The 8,211-nt window shown below is 39.0% G+C and overlaps 1 long non-coding RNA gene across 1 annotated transcript; it reads left to right on the top strand.

Moving 5' to 3' along the window:
• Nucleotides 1-220: 220 nt before the first annotated feature.
• LOC311434649 lies at nucleotides 221-6,430 on the top strand. The gene is made up of 2 exons (XR_014691621.1): nucleotides 221-316; nucleotides 6,361-6,430. It is a non-coding gene; the product is annotated as an uncharacterized lncRNA (long non-coding RNA).
• Nucleotides 6,431-8,211: the final 1,781 nt, after the last annotated feature.

Below are 8,211 nucleotides of genomic sequence, written 5' to 3' on the forward strand. Positions count from 1 at the left end.
TTGAAAAAAAAATATAAGGCTTATAGAAGCAATTGTATACCATAGGAGTGTAAATTGCTTTATATTGAAAGCAGTGCATTTGTACCTCCTTAACACCACAGTTGGGGGTTGGTTTCCTCTTCTACTGTATTTTAATGAAATTCTCATCAAGTGGATAGTGCCCTTCATAGTAGGTTTTACTTTGTTTTAGTGTGTTGCAGGACATAACAAACAGACAGCTCTTCCTGGAAAGCAAACTGTCTATAAAGGATTCTGTGTCCTGATGGAAATAGCACAGGTTGCAGTGGTGCCCCAGGGAACTACCACCTCAGGCATGGTAGGTAAGCAGTTGAGCTTACGCAGCCAACTGGAGAGGAATCTGTAGCTTGAAACCTGTAGTTTAGAGCATTTGTATATTGTGGCCTCAGTCTGATTCTTTTACAAGACATGTTATCTGGCTGCTTTGATAATTTGATAATTTTATTATTTTCCACCAATGGATATTAAGTGTTTCATAAAGCTGGGTCACACATTGTACCTGTGGATTCCTTCACATGCATATGCTATCTTCCTTTTTTTTTTTTTTTTTAGTTGTGACTTTCTCCATGCAAATCTGTGTATGCAGATTTTGTAGCTGTCCTGTAGACCAGCTGCTTAAAGGTCTAGCTGTAGGCACAGTCTTTGCTTCCTGAAGTTCATCCTCCCTTGGCGATAGAAAAACTTCAACTGAGTCAACCAGCCATGGTTTACCTTCTATCTGCTGACTCTGGAAAGAGAATTTCAGGATGCAGAGAGAAACTCAATCTTTGATTCAGAAAAGTGTCTTTAATGGTCCTACTGAGCAGCAGCTCATCAGATTTATCTGACATAATACCTGGCTTATCCTGTCAAATGCCTTATTCTCCCTAGCTGTGTGCGGAGAGAATAGAATGTAAACCTGTTCCAGATCACACTTCCTCATTTAAATTGATAACAACACTGAAAATTGACTTTAAATAGCTAGTAAAGATGTGAAAGCATGATAAACTGGTGCCAAATAGGGAGGTATGTCTGTACAGTACTTGTTCATTTTGATCACTCCATACTGGTACTGCAGTCAGCATTATTAGAGCAGCCACTGTGCAGGAGAGAGTTATGTCCCTGCCTTCATTGACTTACTGGCCTCTTGGTCCTGCTCTGCTCTGTGGCAGGTCAGATGATCTGGTCCCTCATCTTTGCTTATTTAATGGGGATGTTGTGCCATATTGCAAAGTTGCCCCTAGTTCCCTTTGTGAGGAAGCGGAAAGGGTAAAAACACAGTTGAAAGGATACAAGGCCATGGCAAAATAGGAATCACAGTGATAGATAGATAGATAGATAGATAGATAGATAGATAGATAGATAGATAGATAGAAAGATAGAAAGAAAGAAAGAAAGAAAGAAAGAAAGAAAGAAAGAAAGAAAGAAAGAAAGAAAGAAAGAAAGAAAGAAAGAAAGAAAATAATGCAATTTTCCCCTTCCTTGGAAGCCCTTCTCCCTGGAAAATATAATATAGATGATACAAAATACAACACAAATGAGGCTAACAGGGGAATAGTAGACAAATGTTGTCTTTTAAATGGTATGCCAATAGTTACTCTGTCATTACGTGCTGTATTGCACTTTCTGACAGTACATCATTGAAAATCAGAAGTGGATGGAAGGAGAGGTGAGGATTTTTGAGGAACTTCATTTGAAAAGCTATCTTCACAAGTTCAGTGTTTCTTTTTTTCTGTTTCTTCAGAGTTTCAGTCTGGTCTAAGACAGATCCTTTTCAAGGTATTTCAAAAATCAGCTAATTGTTGTTGCTTCTAGTGTCATCTATCTTGCTTATGTTAAATCTTACATAAGAAGGAGTTATGGTTCAATACATAATAAATAGTCCTAAAATAATGAAACGTTTAAAAAAAAAAAAAGAGAGATAAAAGAAGTATAAATGCATTTGGGTGATAAAACACCACATACATCCTACATATTTTAGGGAAATATATTTGAAATTCTGTTATAGGTACAGAAATTATCATAAATACAGCTGTAAGTGATTACTATATTATTTGAAAGGCTATACTGCTACAAATGATCTGGGGGAAAAGGGAGGGGCACGTACGTGTAAGAGATGTGGTGTCTTATTTTAATCGTACCAATTCTCTATGAGAACATTTCTGTGAACAGAAATGGCTTAAACGATCCAACTGCTAGGGACCTGGTCATCTTTTGAGCAGTTTTTGGTCAGAAGGTACGTCAGGGCAATAACTTTGCAGAACTGTAAACATGGTTTTACTAGTAACATCTGTTGCGCTTTCTCTCTCTGTGCCCCATAGTGGGCTATTCTGAGCTGACACCAAGGATATTGTCGTGAGTTAAAAGTAGCTCTCTGGAGACTGGACTGCTCTGTGCTTCCAAGTCTCTTACTCTAAAAGTTCCCAGGAGAAGCGCTTGACACACTAGCTGTTTGACAGAAGGACAAGGCAAGATGACAGCTTGGGACGCCTATGTCCATCAGAAGTCTCAGCCTGTATCCCCCTAGCAGAGGGTATTTAAAGATCAGACACATAAATAATAGCATTCACACACATTTGGTTACAATGCTTAATAGCCGTATCAGGAATCAGGAGAAAAAACAATGCATCCTTTATAGCATTTTAAAGGAATTAAAACTGCTAGTTAGGACATTTTTTGCTTTTGCCTTTTTGTTTGTTTGTAAACCTCCAATTTACTTAGCGCTAAACTGTCATTATTCTAAAAGCAATAAAAGCAACAACAACAACAACAACAACAACAAAAGTGTTTCACTTTCCCATCCATTGTAAGCCCTGAAGGTTTTCCTTCCAAAAATGGTCCAGGCTGCTTCTTTTTATTGTAATGGTTTGATGCATAGGAAAAGGGTTAACTGCATAACTCAATCACACAATATCTTAGATTACAGATAGCCTGCAAGAAAAGGTTTTGCAGCGTGGTAATAACTACCACTGCATCGTGGGAACAGGCTGTGGCAGACAATGATGGAATTGACAATGGTGCATACAAAGGCCACCTTTGGGAGAAACCATATCTCACAGCATGCTGGGAAAAGTGAGAAATAGTAGCAGATGCTGTCAGGACTATAAGCAACAGATGCCTCCTGGCCAGCGTTCAGCCAGTACTACCAAATCACACCATTCATAAGCAGGGAACATTTTTTTTTCTCCTTCTCTTTGTAGGAGGGAGGTAGCAAATACAAATATTGCGGAGGAATTAAAAACAGCAGATGGTGGCAGCAGGATTTGATGAGATCAGGGTCAGGTATGGGTATACATTTGGTAGTGGCATTAATCATCCTTTCCCTTTGGGAACTGAAAGTTCAGGCCACTAACACAGCATTAAATTGACCACCTTCAGGTTATGTTTTACTTACCCAGTCACCCTCAATACCCCCTTGTCATCCTCCCCCCACTTCAACAGCATGGCCACATAGCTCTCTCGCGTGAGGCTCTGGTAGATTTAAGAGAGTTTAAACGAACATATGTTCAATATTTGGTTAATTCAATTTGTGCTTAAATCATTAATAAGCCAGCCAATCCTGAACAGGAAACGTTAAAAGCCTCCTATTAAACTGACTGCATTATCTCTCTGGCTCTTGTGCCAAGCTGGTTGTTTTCACCTACAAATGCTCTCTGTTTATTATCGGCTTGAATGTATTTGGTCACCTTTCATCTCCCATCTATTACTTAAGACCTTTAGCTTATAGTTCCAATCGGGAGAGCTCCAAAGCAAATGAGGAGGTAAATAACACATCTCCCCTGGAAAAAAAAAAACAAAAAACACAAAGTTGGAAAGTGTAAATGGGCTTTATTGCGTGTGTCGCTCAGTGCATTGGGTTCAATACAGTCAGATCATTACAGGAATGTGAATGAACAGTTCATTTCAGAAAGTGACACGGATTCCTTTTCAGAAGCTTGTTTCAGACTTTAGTTTTATTTCAAGAGTGGTTTGAACTCATTACAGGTCTCTGCAAGGACATGTCAAATCTCTGCGATCGTCTTTCAAAACCAAAACATATTTTCTCCTAGTCATTGCTCTATTATGAGATTGTTTAGTAAACAGGATGGTGATGAAGGTGTAATCATTCTTCTCCTAGGGCTGTGGTTTTGTTTGGCAATTAGGAGAACACAGTCCAGTAATTAGGTGATCTGCATTCTAGCATTGTCTCTGATGCTGATTTCCTCACCTTAGGAAGGTGATATTTTTTTCATTCCTCAGTTTTCTCTGTTGTTGAAATAGAGATTTTCATTGTACCTGCATCAAAGGAGTAGTGTGGATGCTTAAACAAATTATTCTCCACTTGCATAGTGAGCTTGTGGAGTCTTTGAAAAACATGCCCAGTAGGCGTGTTGTGCTAGATGCCAAAGCTTGATGGTTTGGTGGTTGTAATATGAAACTGACGCTTAAAATGTCAGTTCTGAAACTCAGGGTGCAGGAGAGGTGAGATATGACTTCCCTTAACTGAATTTTTTAATTGATGCTCAGGACCTGAGCATCTCAGGAGCGTTCTAGGAAGACCAGCATTGCCCCTGCACTCTGACTTTCCAGGCCAGTAGATCTTTTTGGCCACCCAAAATATTGATTTTCTAGAGACATGACAGAGAACCTGACAATGAGTTGTGGGTCAAATCAGGTCCTGCAATCCAACCATTAGATTCCAAGTGACGTGATGTTGTAGATATTTGCACTGTGCATGATGAACTTTTACATCCTCCTAAGAGGTTTTCCTTTTAACTCTTACTCTAAAGTTCATCCTAATTATCAGTGAGTGAGGATTTGGAGCATATTGTATCCATATGTTGGGGATAAACTGGAGATTAGAGAAGCACAAGCTAATTTATTAATCTGTCTGTTGCATAAATAGGCCAGGATGAGCAAGAATGAAGAAGATATTTTGTGGGTGGCAGAGGAAGAAAATATTTCCAGTCTCCTTTGCATAAGTTTTCCTTCTCTTAGATTGCTATCTTCAGCATCATCAGATTCATTTGCCTCAGGGTCTATGGCTTGATCTTTCTCCTACTAAAGCCAGTTGACTCATCACTACTGAAATGGTAAGAAGACTGGGCTTTCATTATTCAGGACACTCTTCTACTGTAATTATTTAACAGAAGTGGAATTTATGTGTCCAACAGGAGACTACATTGGCAATACATATTAATTCTTTTTTACATTTGCATACAGGATACATGAAAAAAAACCTTTGCTCAATTAAAAGTTTAAGATGAATGAAAGGGCTTGATTCTTCAGGCTAAGTTATTTCACAGAATTTTGAGCCATATGGGACAGCTAGATCCCTTAGTTTGGCCTCATCGTTATCATTTTTTTTTTTTTTTTTTCATTTTCCATGTTACCTCTCTTAACTCTATTTGCATATATGCTTGCCTAAAGCATAGCTTGTGCATGGCTAATGCATGTGTGTTTAGCTGACAAAACTCACAGCTTTGCAATACTCATAAATAAGATAAAGAAAAAGCAATAGACATCTGTATGGATAAGAATATTATCTACATTAATGCTATCTGCTCTCAAATTATGAATGATAAGGGTCTTCTGGGACATTAAGATTCAAGGTTTCTACAGTTAGAAAACTGAGGGCTTTATAAGGGATTTTATTATTCTTTTGAAGGCTCTGGCATTGGCCAGTGTATTTAGGATACTGGCAAAGTTTTGATGGATAAATATTTATTCTGTTACTGCTGTGATATCCTGCTCAACTGAGAAGGTATGGCAGACCTCTATTGGATCTTGTTGGGTGAAATATTTGTATCAAAATCTGGGCAAGCACTCAATTTACAGCTACCAGCAGCTAAATGCCCACAGATTAGCATAATCAAAGAGAAAGCTTTTATTGGATGGATGTGGTTCTTCTAACTGAAAGAAATCAAGCAACCATATTGGCTCTGACTTCTTTGAAGTCTTGAAGTGCACATGATTTTGATGTGCAAAGTGCCAGATTGAAGGTGAATTTTTTGTGGAGTCCAAGCCAGACCTTTATCTCCCAGATGTCTGGATAACAAACTAAATCGACCCCTGAACCAGACACTACAGAGCCCTGTAAACATGAATTTTAATGCTGCTATTTTGGAGTCCATGTTTAGTTATGGAGCCAGCTATTTAGTAATGGGAAAAAAAATCTGTGAAACTGGACAATCCTGACCCTTGAACTGAAATCTTGCAAGCAGGTTATAGATTTATTCTCCTGAAATACATTTTCTAGCAATAAAATGAAACACTTCAATATGTTGACTAAATGATCCTATTACATGTTACCCTTTGATATGCTAAGAAAGATGGTATGCATTAATTACATGCTACTTGACCCTTAAAAAGACTCATTCCAAGGACTGGCAGCAAAGAAACTTCCCAGCAGAGAAGGCAGAGCCGTGTCCAGAGCAGTGCAGGGAAGCTGAGTGTCAGCATGGATGTGGGCGAGGCAAGGCATGGGCACGCTCCAGACGGGTGTGGGAAGGCATCTTCGGCGTCTATGGAGCAACTTGCACTGCAGTGCTCTGTGATGCTGCCAGGGTATGATCCTGCCTGGTCCTGCAGACCTGCACATGTTGAGATATGGGCATAAAGAGTCAGCTCCTCAAAGATCTGGCCTGACATTAAGAATACTGACTGCCCTTTTAACTTACGTGGGGGCTATCCCAAGCCTTCAGCACCTCTGCAGATCAGGCCATTGACTGAAATTCTACCAGCTGGATGGAGCTCCAGCCTTCCACACCTGCCTCTGAGGATCAGCAAGACCCATTCTTTTCATTTCCAAATTGTAAAGAAGACAACTTGTTTGGGAACATATTTTTTATTACTAGCCCTTTGTACATGGTCAATGCAGTTGTCTTTCATTGCTCTTTCAACAAAGTTTGAGAGCTGTGATCACTGATGAAAGCAAAAAATAAAAAATAGATCTTTCAGACCTTAATCAGGCTCATGTATTTGTTTTCCTGCTAGACTTGGGATAAATCTTTTCACCCAATAGGAAGTTTTTTGTTTTAACTTTCTGTCTCAAGGAGCTAATAGTCAAACTTCTTCCATTGCCTGCAGGTTCAGCTGTCATTAGTCCTTTCTTCTGAAATGACTAATTTCCATCACTCCATGTCATCCCTGAATGGGAAAGTAATCAGCACCATTTAGAGGGAAAAACCACTTGAACTGCAGGATCCTTTTTTCTCTGTCGACTGATTGTGATTTCATATCTTTTATGTAAAGCAGACTTTCAGAGCTGTTACCTATTTAAGGAATTTTTCAATTAACATTTTTTTTCTTCAAGAGTGACCAGGGCCTTTCGATTCCACCACAAAGGCTTGGCTTACTTTTCATATAACACTGTGCTCAGCTCAGTTCCTTCATCCTGAAGGTCTTTTATTTGGCCGTGATAATTTAGTTTAAACCCTCACCAATCAATAGCTGATCAATGCACAGCAGGAGAGGATTTCTATTGAAAACCCATTACACTTCAAGGGACTAAAAATTTCTCATTTGAACAAAAAGTGCTTCAACCTTATTCAAAATCCGTCTAATTGGCTCTTGGTTAAAAACAAAAATAAGCCTAAAAGGGAAGAAAGTTCTGTATGAACATTAAGGAGAGGCTAAGGGTAAGGGCTGGTCCTGAAAGGTAATGAGAACCTTTAGCTTTTGAAGAACTCCGTCTTTCAGGACTTGAGAAGGTTGGCCTCTAATGTTAAAGTGCATTTTATGAAGAAGGTCATAGTTATTTGTAAATGTTTACATTAGCATTGGTTTTTCTTAAGCGTAAAATATATTATTTCCAAACAATACCTCATTCAAAATACGTAGTTTTTCTGCCTTCATGAAATGGGATAAAATCAAATCCCTAACAATGTGAATATTTATTTATCATTTAGCAATCTATTGGTTGTTGGTTCTCCTAACCAAGAATATAATCACAGGGTGTAAATACTGTAAACCTGTCCTCAGCACTAACCATAATATTCCTGCAGAACGATCCTCAGCTTTCGTATATGCTGTGAACCTGATCTGGTACTACTGACATCATGGGGAGCTTTGCCATTGATTTTTGTCTTATTGCTTCTCTGTTCAGCCAAGACAGCAGGACTGCACTGATATGGTCTCACTGCCACTTGTAGGGCTGTTTGCCAAACCACTCTCTGCACTCTCCTGTTTTGGGAGGTGCTGGCTGGATTCTGGTCTGACATCCCATGGTTTTGT

The sequence above is a fragment of the Aythya ferina genome, assembly GCF_964211825.1.
Source record: "Aythya ferina genome assembly, chromosome: 3".
In the NCBI taxonomy this organism is placed as follows: domain Eukaryota; kingdom Metazoa; phylum Chordata; class Aves; order Anseriformes; family Anatidae; genus Aythya; species Aythya ferina.